Source organism: Cyprinodon tularosa, unplaced genomic scaffold, assembly GCF_016077235.1.
Source record: "Cyprinodon tularosa strain WSP-4 unplaced genomic scaffold, ASM1607723v1 ctg198, whole genome shotgun sequence".
In the NCBI taxonomy this organism is placed as follows: Eukaryota; Metazoa; Chordata; class Actinopteri; order Cyprinodontiformes; family Cyprinodontidae; genus Cyprinodon; species Cyprinodon tularosa.
The window spans coordinates 1,489,995-1,504,705 of NW_024038724.1; the positions used below are offsets into that span (position 1 = coordinate 1,489,995).

Genomic DNA, 14,711 nt, shown 5'->3' on the forward strand with positions numbered 1-14,711 from the left:
GCAAATCTTGTCCCATATTTTATCTTATTTATTATTTTTATCTTATTTTATATTTATATATTATTTTCTATTTTAAATAACTATTAATTCTGTTCATTTTCTGTGTAAGTCAGCTAGAATGAAATTCCAATTCTTGACCTATGATGACCTGAAAGGTTCTACTATCACCTCATAAAGTATTTTGCAGAGACACCTCCTGGCTGGGTGTGGCATATTTGGATACATTGGAAAACTTAGTAGATCTGGGCCATTTTGCTGTTACAACAGCTATGGTCAAGAAGACAGACAAGAAGATGGAGATTTCATCTGCAATTTGTGTCTATATCAATGATAATAATAACATACAATAAATTCTGTTAATACTTAAATGTGTTGCATTTTTTTGTTGACTATCTAAGAAACATTCCACTGGGATTTGGAAATTAATGATAAAAAACACTTCTACCTAAAATTTGCACATGATCTGGATCATTACCAAATTTAAATGAATTGTTCCTTTGAGTAAGGTGCACCTTTGGTAAAATTTTCCTTAAAATCCTTCCACACAGTTATAAACAATGCACAGCATGGGTCTGTAGCCTCTGGTGTTTGTTCTGCTCTCATCTTCTTCATTCATTCTGCTTTCTTGTTTAGCAGATCGAGACAATAAGGGAGGCCTGGCTCACCTTTCTTGTGATTTGTCTGTAATAATTCCTGACCTTTTTGAGTTCGATGCTGAAGCTGTCAATAGTCACTGCTGCCACTGTCTGGTTTACTGGGAAAACTGCATGTTCTGCCATTAATCTTAAAGAACACTTAAAAAAAAAAACTCCATCCAGATTCTGATGTGGATCATTACCAAATTGTAATGGATTGTTCCTTTGAGTGAAGTCCACATTTGATAAAAGTGCTATCCTGTAGACAGACAGACAAAGACAAACACACAAACTAGACTAAAAACATAACCTCCTTGGCAGAGGTAATACAACAGGCCTTATGGAAAATCAACTTGTGCTCTTTCCTTTTTCCTGCTTTTATTTATTAAAACTTTCTTACTTAACTGAAAAAAATCCAGTTGTCTCTTAAATTATAAAATCCAAATTCCAAATGTATTTAACAGGACTTTAATTTGGTGACGTCTGAAGGCAAGTGGTTGCATTTAATTCTATTTACGGGTATCAGAGAAAAGGGTTTAAGTTCAAAGGCATCTCACAGAGATATAGATTTTTATCTGTAAATAAATGATATGAAAAATCCATATCCTTCCACTAGAAGCATATTTTAAATGCAGAGTGGTGATTTGGTTGTTACCTGACAGGTACAGTTATGTGGGAAGCATTTTAACGAGGGTCACAAGAAAGCTTAAACATGGGTCAACATACACATGTATTTCTGAAACATAAAGCCCGCATACAGATAACCTGCATAGGCAAACATCGGCACCTACAGCAGCCATAACTGAGTATCAGCACAGATTATACGACAGCCCCTGTCATACTGCTGCTCTCCCAACAGCAAATAGTGATTTCCTTAGAAGAACGTTGGTAGGCTTTGGAGAAACGTGGGCTCTTTTTATATTCATGTAAAGAAGAAAGTGTCTGTGTTCCAACAAACAGGTTGAGTCACATTAACCATTTGTATGTCTATCTGGAATGATACTGATTTATAGCCTTACCCTTGTGTTCAGACCATCTGGAGCACACAACACTCAGAAAAGTGTCCACATTTAAATAAATGCAGAGACCTCCTTTTTCATTGCACTCCTTTATTAAGCTCAATAGATCGACTTTTGAGAGGAAACAGTGCAAATACAGAGGATTAAAATCAGTTGTCTAAAAATAATATGATTACTCATTCCAGAGAGAAACAGAGCTAAAGGTCACAATAACAAAGCTTTTAATAATAAGGGTGTTGACAGCTACAAAAATATACATGTTCTGCTTTTAATCTTGAAGCTCCAAGTTTTTTAATCCCTCAGTTTTCCATCTCATTTATTTGTCAGCCTCTCCCCGCCGAGTTATTGCTGGTTACAGGTGCCCGTGGTGTCTTGGCCACAACACGTGCAGAGCAAAGCCAAGTTTAGCATCATTTCTGGCTGACAGGATTGTCAATACAGAAGCAGCTGGAAAATTTGATGTACCTGCCAAAACTGGACAAATATTTTTGTGTGTTCCAGTAACATCACATTTTGCAAATGAGCTTCACTAAGCTTGGCACTAGGTTTGATGCAATTACCAAAAGTTCAGCTTTTGATTTTAATGAGGTTTTGAATTAATCATTTAAGACTCAGTTTTAAAATGTTTAACTTTACATACTTGCTGACAATGCTTATCATGTGAAGCAGATGAATATAATTCTATTTTTAAGTACATGATGTCTAGAAATATTTGTATTATATGTTTTAAGACTGGGGAAACCTATCCTTGTAGCTTCTTTTAGGAAATATCAGAGCAAAATTCCATCTGCTACAAAAGCAATAATCCTGCAGCCCGGGAGTGTAGCAGCTGCCACAGACAGTCTCTGGTATACCGTCCTTCTCCTGAGAGTGAACCAGCTGTTACTGTACAGATGTTACTCATAATGTCTATAAAGTCAGTAGAACATAACCTCAAAGAAGCCTTTCAAAAACCAGCCTAAAAGGCACTGCCACACAGATATGTTTTTAAATTTTTGAGCCTGAGGTGTAGAAACATAAGCTTAAAAGAATCCATGCGGCAGATTGACAATTAGGGGCCATTTCCCATCTGCTTGCAGATTATAGTCCCAGTGGGAGTGACAGGTTCTGAGGTTAGTTACAAAAATTGCCCTACTCTGCAAACACAGGAACAACCAGCTAATTTCATTTATGGTCCTTCCTGGACCAGCATGAATTAGAACAAAGCTGAACCCAACAAACCCAATGATAAACAGAAATAACTTAAGATGCACAAATGGTTTTGTTTCTTGCTGCCATAGATCATTCAATTACTGAGCAGGTATTTCAGATTTACTTTTTGATCCAAAGCTAAGTTGATGTATATTAGCTTTACTTTTCCCTTTCAGGCTAATTGTGATATTTTTTTTTATTTAAATATGTTTCTTAACATAACTTTTCAGTTGGATATTTTAGTAAGTAACCAGCCATGACTCAAGGTATAGTGAAGTTTTAAAGTTACATTTCAGGAAGCAACATAAACAGACTGTAGGTTGTACTCCAGCAGGTTGCATGACTCATTTACCAACCAACCAGCTTGTTCTTCTCTCAGCACTGTATTAAAAAGCAGAATGATATAATTAAATTGAGCAGATGTTTATTCTACAGGATTACTTGTGTATCAAAATCTGTAAGTTGACATCTTTTATGGTTCCTGCTATCTTATATACTGTGTGTTAAATGTTTTGATATGTCAATTAATTTAACTGAAGATAATTGTTCTCAGTATGAGAATAACATTAGCTTGGAATTCCAAATGGACCCCTGCTTGTTATAAATACAGACGTGATAGAGCTGTTCTTTGGTCCCTTTTTTGTTGTCAATTCTGTTTTGAAACCTTTCATTATTGCTTCAGCAGAATAAATGATCAAATGCAGGTGAATAAATACTTCAATATTTACATTTTCCTGAACCCTAAGAAATTCATATCAGACTTATTCTAATGACTTTTTCTCTTTTATAAAAAAAAACAAAAACAAGTTAAAACAAATTCTGAGACCTCATATTTATACCTAAGTTTCTAGATTTATACCAAATTCATGAACAATTATTTCCTTTTTCATACCAAATGTTCAGAAATCAATTCATAGCAGCACAGGATATTTATTAAAAAGCATTTTCCACGCTGGTAATTCACTAACAGTAATGTAAATCCATTAAATGATCTTATTTAATAAGCTTATAGCTTTAAAATCTAGTCTGTGTATAAGTTATTATAAAATGTTGCTTCCTTTAATGAAATATACTTTTGAACAATCGTGTTATCTATTGAATTTGTCATTATAGTAAATCCAGACCTATAGATTGATTCATGTCAATGACGTACATTAAAGTTTAGTTTAGTTTAGTTTAGTTTGATGTCAAAAGATTTTCTGAGTAAACAGGATCTGGCTACTTTGAATCATTGATGCTCTATTATGAAAAGGAAACAATACTTGTAAAATTAAGCAAGAAAAAGACCTGACCAATAATTTAAACCCAAGAAAAAAAACATAATATACAATGGAACAGCTCGTGCAGAGCAAAAGTTTCAAGGTTACATGTTTTTTTCTTTCCCATGCCCTTACAATGGCCCAACTTGTAAAATGAGTTTTCCTCCATTAACCATGGTTGCCTCTGTAAGCTCCATTAGTCAGTACATAAGAGAGTGATTTAGGTCTGAGCCTGCACCTTGGTGCGACACACTGAGTGCTCTCATTCACCTGGCTACTTTTTTGAGTCTCCAGCATCACTGATGCATTAGTAAGAGAACATGACTGTTATTTGAGATAAATTACAAAAAAAACAGACACAAGAGCAGATCAAACCCCATCATTGACTTCAGAATAATAGAATACAACTTTGGTTTAATGTAATGAAAATGCCCAATTTGAAATGATCTCCAAATTGGAGATCATAGGAAAACTATCTTCTCCTATGCATTTGTACAATGCTGGTATCATTTCAACCTGTCGTCAGAGGGTCCCGTCCTTCTGCAAAAGCCCTGGAACTTATGCTATGCTCTTTTAAAGCACAGCTTAATTTGTTCCAGAGGTTTACTTCCACCCACATCCAATATCTGAAACATGGTCTCTGGAAGGCATAGCCCAAAGGACTGGGAATCTATGAATTGACAGCGGCTCACTGGCACTTAGAGGGACACAAACCTGGCGAGCAGAGCAATCCAGCCGATGACAGTTTTGGAACACAGTGTTTGTATGAGGTGGAGAATTTCTCTTTATTTACATCATGAGAGGCAGTGACAGAGGTAAATGGACGGAAAAGTGGAAGGTTCTGCGCCAAACCTCCTTGAGCTCCTTGACTGACAAAAAAGCAATGCCAAATCATTGTACTAGACTGGAAGGATAATGCTGACTTGTTTTTATCCAATTCAAATGCATTTACTATTTTTTATGAACTATGATAATTAGGAAACCTATGATTTATTTTATTTTCATTATATGAAAACCACTTTATTGTCAGCAAGATCTAGATTTCTAAATGGTTGGTCACTAAGCAGTTGGTTGCTAAGCGAACCATTGCTTGTAGGAGGAGCAAGTCAGCAGGGAACAGCTGTCCAGGGTAGAGAGTTTTCCTATGTGATGTCATGTTGCTTGCTAAGCCAGTAGCAAAAATCAGACGGTGTAACCCCTTTTACACCTGAGGAAGGTTGTGAAACAGATGATATTAGACACAAAAGCAGGGTTTTAACACACATGCAGTACATTGTCAAAATAATACCCAGGACATGCAGACAGCACTATAAGACATCTATATAAACATTTTATTTGTGGCATTTGACCTGTTTTGCGATCTTAAAGCTAACTGAAATAGTTCATGATGTAAGCTGAAGGAGTTTTTTGACCTCTTATTTCAGTATAGTGGAAGAAAACTTCCAGCTGCATGGAAAAGGTTCAAAGTGGTTGGACTAAAATAACCTGAAGCAGAAAACAAGTATTAGTTGCTGGGCAACTGTCCAGGCTGAGTAAAATATTAGGACTTTATGTATTAAAGCAGAATGAATTGTTAACTACAGAGGAGAAGGAGAATCTGTTGCCATGTGCTATTCTTCATTCATGAATGGATCTTGTATATATCCCGAATAAATTATTAAATCACCTGTGAACCCGCACTATTGGAATGATTATTATTCAGGTTGTTTTAGCCATGGATGAAGCTCATTCATTCATTCAAAAAAGAAAAAAAAAAAGAAAAAACTAATTATTTCTTTGTAGAAACTTAATCAGGTTCAGGGTTGGTATGTTGCCAGAGAACATCACAGCAGTCAAAGGATGAGGAGGTGGAACGAATGTGAAGGATAGATCTGTTTCCTTCACAGGGGATGCACAGAAAAAAATACAAACACGCATACATAAATATCCACAGGCATATGGGAAATTTGTTAGCCAGCACTTGACCCAACCTTCAGTTTAATTCAATTTATAGAACACCTGCTTATAAGAAATATCATTCTAAAATATTTCATTGGACAGAGAGGTTAAATTAGTTTTAAAATATTTAGTTTCAAATTCAGTTTAAATTTCGTTTATGTCCTACTGGGTTCCAGTCTTATCTATTTAAATACTCTTATTTTTATTCAACATAGTACTTTATAGTTCAGATTTTGGTATATATTGTTACAAGAATCACTGGTGCTATAAATTTCAGCCAATCCTATAATTCAGTAAGTAAAATATTTGCTGTCTGAGGAATCAGATAGGTTTGCATTAAGTCCTTTTCTTGTGGCAATCCCTTACATGGAGCAAACATATTGAGATAAACTAAAAGGAAGTAATTTCCAGCGTGCTTTAGCACAGGATATTCTTAGTAACTGAGTCATGAGGCTCTATAACTCTAAAGCAACGGTGACATGAAAGCATAACACATTTGCTACAGATTGTTGACTGCAAATCCACAATGCAAATATGCCATTTCATCAAGACCACAAGGTGCTTTCAGTGGTTCCGAAAATCTTACTACTAGTTATTTGTAACTTTGTTTTAAAATGTGTTACATTTTTTCACAGTAACTCTCACCTCAAAATTTAATACAGCTGCCTTGCATTTAAAAGTTTGATAGCCGCAGCTCTAAATGTTTTAGATATTACTACTAGAAGATCCTTCACCAAACCAGACTATAGCCAAATTAATTAGGCAAACCTAAGACTACAGTGTCTAAATGTAGAAAAATGTGAGAGAATTGCAGATGATGCTACTTGGGGGAGTGTTGGGCTAGTGGTTAGAGCAGTGCGCTTGTGCTCTGATAAAGTTGCACATATCCGGTTCGATCTCCACAGCCTGCACTCTGGGTCTCTGTGAAAGACCCTTAACCCCCGATTCCTCCCCAGGCGCCACACATTGGCAGCCCTCTGCTCCCCAAGGGGATGGGTTAAATGTGGAGGTAAATTTCTCAAGTGTGAGATCAATAAAGTTAAATTATTATTAGGGGGGCCACATGCCGAAGGCATGGCCCACCTACTACTATCTCACATATTTATTCCGCGTATTATACTAGCTTATAGTTCTCCTCGCCACCAAAACTTCGGCACCTAACTAGTCCCGCACGGTTTGGCGGATCGGGCCCAAAGTTGGCACACGCGTCGGGACCAATGGTGCGATGCGTGCTTGTATAAAACTTTCTCATTAGTCCGAAGGTTCGCGAATTATTAGCGAAAACGTCGCAAAAAAAATCCCATAGGAAATGAATGGGGAGAGGGAAAAAAAAGCATAAAAAACAGCACTTCACTGTGTCGGCATACATTCATGTAGAAAAACAGTTTAAAGCTCAGTTTGTAGATAAATCCTTCGTCTATTTAAAACTGAAGACGGCATGTTGATAACTGCTACGGTTTTTGTATAATCAGACCTCAAGCGCCACAAAGTTTTAGCAAAATCCACCCTTCTAGAGTGGAGAGACTGAAAAGCTAGAGTGTGAGGCAGCCGTTTTTTTAAGACCAAAAAACATTTTAAACTCGCCCTCACGGCCACATATTTATAGCTAGAGTCACCATTTTTGGTCAGTTTGTAGACTGAAATCTCTGGACCCACACAATGTCTTCGGAATTACGGTAGGATTAATACTTTTCCTTAAAAACCCTCCAGACCGACCTAAAATCGATCAAAATCAGAGCCGTTTTTCATTGGTTTTGGAGCAGCAGTGGGGAGAAAAACGAATGACATTATGTGTTTTCAACTCGTCATAAATATTTTTCTGAAAGACACACATACACCAAAGTTGGCATAGTTGGAGTCGAAGGATGGCTGACGGTCACGGTGAAAGAATCTTTTGAATAACTCATACGGTTTTTGCTCAGCAGTCGTTTGTTCGGAGGACATTTTAAGCACCAGAAAGCTGGGTGACAGTGAGCTGCTGTAGCTAGCTCAGTTAGAAGCTAAGGACTGAGGACCCGTTTTTTCTTATTCTTTCTCTTCCCATTCAGGTTGTAGATGACCTACAGCCATGAAAGTTACTCCAATTGAAGACAAGATATAGCTGTCGCTTAGATAAAAAGAATTTTTCAGATATCATTTATGGTTTTTACTCAGCAGTCGTTTGTTCGGAGGGGTGCTTTAGCAGCAAAAAGATGAGAGAGGAGCTGCTGCAGTTAAACCAATGGTAGGAGCAGGTGGGACCCACCATTTTGTTTGTGCTTCGTTTTGGGTTGTGAAAGACCTACAGACATGAAGGTTACCCCAGTCTGAGACAAAGGATAGATGTTTCTTTCACTGAAAGAATTTTTCAAATACCTTTTACGGTTTTTGCTCAGCAGTCGTTTGTTTGGAGGGTAAGCACCTGGAAGCTAGCTGACAGTTAGCTTCTGCAGCAGCCTGCTAGTGTGCAGCTGCTGACATCTTAGTGTGAGGCGGCCGTTTTTTTAAGATAAAAGATTTTGTTCTTGCCTCACGGCCACATATTTGGAGCTACAGTCACCATTTTTGGTCAGTTTGTAGGCTGAAACCTCTGGACTCACACAATGTCTTCGGAATTACGGTAGGATTAATACTTTTCCTTAAAAACCCTCCAGACCTACCTAAAGTCGATGAAAATCAGAGCCGTTTTTCATTGGTTTTGGAGCAGCAGTGGGGAGAAAAACGAATGACATTATGTGTTTTCAACTCGTCATAAATATTGTTCAGAAAGACACACATACACCAAAGTTGGCATAGTTGGAGTCGAAGGATTGCTGACGCTCACGGTGAAGAAATTTTTTGAATAACTCATACGGTTTTTGCTAAGCAGTCGTTTGTTCGGAGCTGTTGCTCCCATTCAAAAAAGCCTGAGAGCTAAGGAACGATAGTGCTGCGCTTTTCTCTCTGTCACTGACAGGCTCGTTAAGCGTTGTCAAGGTAACCGTGCTTCAAAGAGATTTTACCTCTGCTGTTTTAAACAGCACATATTAATCTAATGGAGGGTGAAAGCACTGATTTAACATTGGGAAATGGATACTATATGACTGCTGTCCATGACACTTCCCTTGCCACTCAACACTGATAGACTTTCAAAATAAGACTCCAGGGACCCTACAAAATAAAAGCCTCTATATTTTTTACATATATTTATTGCCCTATATGGCTCAACATTATGACCCAAACTCAACCCCATTTTAGAGAATAGACTCTAGGAGACTGTTTAAAACACAACCTAAGGCAAATTTCAAAATAAAAGCCTCCCATTTCATCTTCATCTACTGCCCTAATAACATGGAAAAAGAGTGATTTAACGATTGGAAAGTCATCAACTATCATTGCTGGGTCTGAACATTTTCTCTAAACACAACTCTGTTGGACTTTCAAAATAAGACTACAGGGACCCTACAAAATAAAAGCCTCTAGATTATACTAATGCAATAATTGATGCAAATGGCTCAACATTATGACCCAAACTCTTCCAGGTTGTTTTTATTAGACTCTAGTGACCTTTTCAAAACACACCCCAGAGCAAATTTCACAATAAAAGTCTCCCATTTACTCTGTAATACAGCAGCTATTCACCTAATAACATGGAAAACCAGTGATTTAACATTTGGAAATGGATTCTATATCACTGCTGGGCATGACCCATCTTTTGATGCACATCCATGATAGACTTTCAAAATAACACTACAGGGACTCTACAGAATAAAAGCCTCTTCCTTATACACACTCATACATTCTGGCATATTGCTCATAGCCATTGGTGATTTCATCACTGCAATGGCTCTTAGAAGGCGGGCGAAGCCCGCCATTGGTGATTTCATCACTGCAATGGCTCTTAGCAGGCGGGCAGAGCCCGCCATTGGTGATTTTTTTCATCGCTGCAAGGGCTCCTAGCAGGCGGGCGGAGCCCGCCAACTGCGCTTTACCCACTGCGGTTCAATATGGACAACCCATATTACCCTTGTGCATCATATGCTGTGCACGTCTATTTCCCAGATTTCAGCACAAGTGGCACACAGCTCTCTTTGCCCATGACCTAGCCCTCTTTCCTTCCCTCAGCAGCCCTCAAAGGCGTAAGCAGTTGGTCTGGGGAGCCCCAATGTCACTTGCCAGGGCCGTATTGGCCCAGTTACCCAGACGGGCAGTAGGTGGCCCCCCTCAAAATTTCTTTAGAAATTTTCTAGTTAATATTACTACTGGCATCAGCATGGTCAACAAGCGTAAAAATTAGCAGATCTAACTGTTTTTCAATTTTGGAACTTTAATATGATTTAGTTGAGTTTGATGCCTTTGCCAGATCAAAATGAAAGATACCGGGGCGACAGTGGCGTTGGGTGTAGGAGTTTTCCCTGAAATCGAAGGATTGATGGTTCAAGCCCCAGTTTTCATTGTCATTGTGTCCTTGGGCAAGACACTTCACCTGCATTGTCTACTGATGGTGGTCAGAGGGCCCGGTGGCGCCCGTGTACGACAGCCCCGCTTCTGTAAGTGAGCCCCAGGGCAGGGCAGCGTGGCTACAGTGTAGCTTGCCACCATCAGTGTGTGGGTGCGTGTGTGAATGGGTGAAAGCACTTTGGTCAAGTCTCCTGACTTGAAAAAGCGCTATATAATTACTGGCCATTTACCATAACATGAGCATCAGTCAGCATCCTTTCCTAGTTTGTCAACTTTATCTCAGTAAATTTAAATGTAAAGACTTTAAATATTTGCAGCTAAGAGTTGATCTAATTACTACAAAGGGTAGCTAAAGGACAACCAGTGGTAGTGGGACCATATTAAAAGAAGACAAAGTTTTCCAGTTATTTTTCAGTTAAAGAGACCCTCTGTAAATCACTGCCTCTGTTTCGTGTTCTTAGCTGAGAGAAGTAGCACTAGGCATTGTCTTCTGTTGTTGTAGCCAATCAACATCAAGGTTTGATGCACTGCGTTGTCAGATATGGCATTCTACATATTTTGGTGTTAATGACTGTTTTTATGAGTCACTGCTAACTTCCTATCATCTTGAGTCATTCTGCTCATTCTCCTCTGGCATTAACAAGATTTCCACTACTCAACTGTGACAGACTTGATATTTTCAGTCCTTCTGATCATTCTCCATTAGAACTTGAGATATGGCTGTGATAACAAAATGTCAGCGGATCAGCATTTTGCCAAACTATTCAGAAAATCCTGCCTGTAACAAACATGTGGTGTTTAAAAATCCCACCAATCCTTTTGTCTAAATGCATCCAGTTTATCCAATGTGATTGGATAATTCTCTGTTTCTGTTAAAAAGGAAACATATAAAGTAGTTACACCTTATGAAGCAGCTGGTGGATAAATGTACATACAGTATGAATCACCTAAAAGGTGAAAGAAAAAAAATCTGCTAAAAGTTAAAAGAAAAAAAATCTTTATTTGGAAGGGAGATAAGAAAGTGTATTCTGTGAAAATGAATGTACCAACAGTATTTTGTGCTTACTAGGAAATAATGGTATGAGCCCTGTTTGTCTCTTATAGCAGAGCAAAAGAATAGAGAATAATTGTAACACACCAGTGAGATATGCAGCTTAGCCTCTGAAACAAATCTCATAATTTACTCTGTAAGCTTGGCCATCTAAAACACCAATATTCCCCACAGAGCTGGTAGCACATCCAGCCACATTTACTCAATAAATAATAAAAAAGAAAGATAAACAGCTCACAATGCAGGCAACAGACACATTGTGAATGGTTGTGTACATTAAGGTTTATTAAACCAAATGTTTTTATATCACTGGTCGGAGGCAGCTAAGATGTTGATATTCATTCCGCTGTTCATGCCAGCTTTCTTTTTTTATTGCACATTTAACGCCAGATACTATTTATGATACTAATAAACTATTTAGCCAAACAAAAGACTTGAAGCATTATGGCAGCATGTGCTGGCATAAAAATATTACCCTTAGACTGTGTTTTTGGGCTGTGAGCCACCTTTCCTCTTTGCCAAAGCCCTGCCCCTCTGCTGTCCGCCTGACTGTGGCAACCAAAACTAACAGCATGTGGGAGGTGTTTTGTTAACAAAGCATTCAGCAACCTCCCTCCATTCTTCCCCCTATGTAACACCTTGCAGCTGCTTTGCAATAGTTCTGCTTGAAATCATCACATCAGGCCTGATAGTGTTATCCTTCTGCTTGAATGGCCCAGTGCCAGACTAAAAGGGGGCGTGAGGGGAGACAGACAAGGTTAATAAAAGCATCAGGCCACCGAGTGACTGTTTCACAGGCTGCTGAGAAAAGATGTTGCTCACTCTCAGGCTTTTTCACGAAGCCATCCACTAAAAGGTTGAAAACACCGTGAAGCACTATGATGCCTGCTCTTTTTCTATCCAGCCTAAGAGATAATACAATAACAGCTACTTAGAATGCTGTAGATAAGAAGGCATAAACAAAGCTTTCTGCTATTGCGGGTTGGTGACAGCTTGTAGGATTATTGATGGATAATAACCTGTATAGTGTACATAATGCAGCAGAGACAGAAGGGCAACAGAGAAATATGTATGGTTTTATGGTTGCCAGGGTGGGAGATAGATACGCCGAAAGGAAATGCTATCCACATATATTTGTTTAGAGCCTTGTGAAAAGAACACTGCAGATATCATTTTACATCTTCTTTAACCCCTTGGGATGAAATATAAAATAATAGATATGTGCACTCAGAAACTCTTTTCAGACCAAACAAAATTATCTGTCATTTAAGGAAACAACAAAACAATCTTAATGCTTTTTGCAAGGAAACAAATGTGCTACAAATAAGAAACGTTATTTTTAAAGTATGAGAATACAATAATTATTAAAAAACAGATTGTAAGATATATAAAAATATATATTAAACAAAATGCATATTTGCTAAATCCAGAAACCACCAAATACAATGACTCAGACAATTCTACAGTATATGTGATTGACCTTATGCAGTGACGGGAAACCTGAAGATCATAAGAACACCCCTTATCCTTAGTTATAAAATTCTGTGTAGATAACACAATTCCTCAGTGATGAAGCCTGGGCCACAAGCGATTTGAAGGAACTACTGAATGAGAAAAAAGAGCCTTCATGACAGCAGTATGGGGAGAACGTTGAAGCATCCTAATGTCAATAGAAAAAAAAGCCAGGAAGCATACAGGAAGAAGCTTAAATGCAAACTCCAGCAGAACAATATCAGAGATTTGTTGCCAAAGATTAAGAATATTATAAGTTTTTAGCAGGAGACGGATCAGGCTGAAGGAGGTCTGGACAGAATCATTGAACTGGACACATTCTTCAATAAGTTCAGCTTAGGAACAAGCTCACCCTGGTCTTGTCTGACCCAAAGTAGCCTTCTTAGTGCACATCTCAAATGTTTCATCTTCCACCTTTGCCATGATCCCTCTGTTTCTATGCATCTGCCCTCAACCAAATCAGAAGCTTGAACTTCCATCTGCCTTTCTTTAGCAATGAAGTCAAGAGGCAACCAGAGATACTGAATCACAATAAGGTACCAGGTCCAGATGGTGTCAGCCCCAGAGTCCTGAGGGTCTGAGCAGAGCAGCTGAGTGGGATCTTACAGCACCTCTTTAACTCTAGGAAGATCCAAGAGACACTTCCAGTGGTGTGGAAGACCTCTTTTCTTTGTCCACTACAAAATAAAACTTAGCCTCAATAACTGCAGACCTGTTGCCCTGACATCTAACATCATGGAGGTCTCAGAGAGACTCCTCTTGGTCCACCTGAGCAATGCGGCGATCAGGACCCCCTGCAGTTTGTTTATCACAGTGGAGTTGAAGATAGTATCATACTCCTGCTTCAACAAACCCAGTGTCATTTAGACAACGCAGACAGCAGGGAGACAATCATATTATTGGATTTAAACAGGGAGTTAACTATGATTCAGCCTGATATGCTTTGTCAGAAACTCAAGAGGACCTAGGTGGAGGTATGAACAATTGTCTGGATCAGAGCCTACCTGACAAACAGACCACAGTTTGAGAGACTGAAGGTTCAAGCAGTCAGCTCAATCACCAGAGGCAAAAAAGGGACATTGTTGTCGATTTCAGTAGAAACGGGAACAGGTTGTATCCTATTAACATCATGGGAGTAGAAGCGGAGGCGGTGGAGGAGTATAAATGCAATAGCAAATGACTTAAAGAAGCTAATAAAAGAAAGGCTACCTATGATCTAGAAACTTCTCCAGAACCTCTGGAGATGATTTCACAAGGAAGAATACTTCATAAAATGAAGAATACTGTGGACAACTGTGTTCATCCTCTTCTAAAGATTGTTAAACAAATGCTTTTTTAGATCTGTTGCAAGACAGACTGCAACAGAAGATCCTTTCTGCCTACAACTATCAACATATATGTAAAATATCTCGTTGAAAAACTTAGCTGAGTTGCTACAACATCTGAACTGACTCACTCCAAAGACTTTAATGGTAGGGATGGTTAAACTATGCTGGGAGATTTCAGGATGTAGCTAATTCATGCAAAGGTAAACTTTATCCTAGTTTCTGCCTCAAACTACTCTACTAGAACTCAGAGGTATTTCCTGATCAGAAGGACCACACACTGAACATGCATACGCTTACCAGTGGAAATTAAGCAACAAAATGGCATTTTTTTATGATTCCTAGCTGACTAACCCTCATTG

The 14,711-nt window shown here is 38.5% G+C and overlaps 1 protein-coding gene across 1 annotated transcript in view; it reads right to left on the reverse strand.

Annotated features, from left to right (window-relative positions):
- Positions 1 to 14,711, reverse strand: part of grik4 (glutamate receptor, ionotropic, kainate 4) — a 413,635-nt gene that overhangs the window by 87,702 nt on the left and 311,222 nt on the right. The gene's annotated exons all lie outside the window — the stretch shown is intronic.